Below are 818 nucleotides of genomic sequence, written 5' to 3' on the forward strand. Positions count from 1 at the left end.
AGCACTGTTCTTTTGGGTGTATTTTTGTTAATTCACAATTTACATATAGACACATATATAGATACATATAGAACAAAAGCTATAAAAATTCGCAGGTTATGGGTGTATATTTCATTTGATATTTTTCTTCATATTTTAGTACATGTAATTCATACATTTTGAATACAGCACAGACAGTTGGGTGTATATTTTATGAAATCTTGGGTGTATTATTAAACTTGCGTTGGGTGTAACCGTTTATGATTTGCGTTTATATATGCCTTGATTTTTTCTTTATATTTTACCACCTGTAATACAGCTTTTGAATACATCACAGGCAGTTTACCATCACAGATAATTTAACTATGGGAAAAAATATACATGTAATAGAAGTTGTTGATAAATGGCAAATATTTACATCATTTGTTCAATTTACAAACTACCCAGCAGTTGGATTACCCAGTTTCTATATCAGCAGAATTAATCTGACAAAACGGACTCAATAATACAGAGGATGGCTTCAACAGCCTTATAGCACTACTCTCTCTAATTGCCCGATCTCTCTGTTTATTCATCTCACTGAATAGTATCCGAGAAGCATACTCCACTCTATAGTGGTCCACCTCCTCGTAAAATTAAAAAGTATATTCTGCTTAAACAGCAATATTAATTCAGTAAAGTAATAAAGAGTTATATAGTTCTAAAGACAGTTACCTGTGGCCAATTATCCCATTCATACTTCCCCTTTTGATGTTTTCCGGCTCAATTAACTCAAGCCACTTCATAACGTAGATAGCGCAGTCATAGCTGAAAACGAAGAAAATAAATTACAAATCTCA

The sequence above is a fragment of the Arachis duranensis genome, chromosome 10, assembly GCF_000817695.3.
Source record: "Arachis duranensis cultivar V14167 chromosome 10, aradu.V14167.gnm2.J7QH, whole genome shotgun sequence".
Classification (NCBI taxonomy): Eukaryota; Viridiplantae; Streptophyta; class Magnoliopsida; order Fabales; family Fabaceae; genus Arachis; species Arachis duranensis.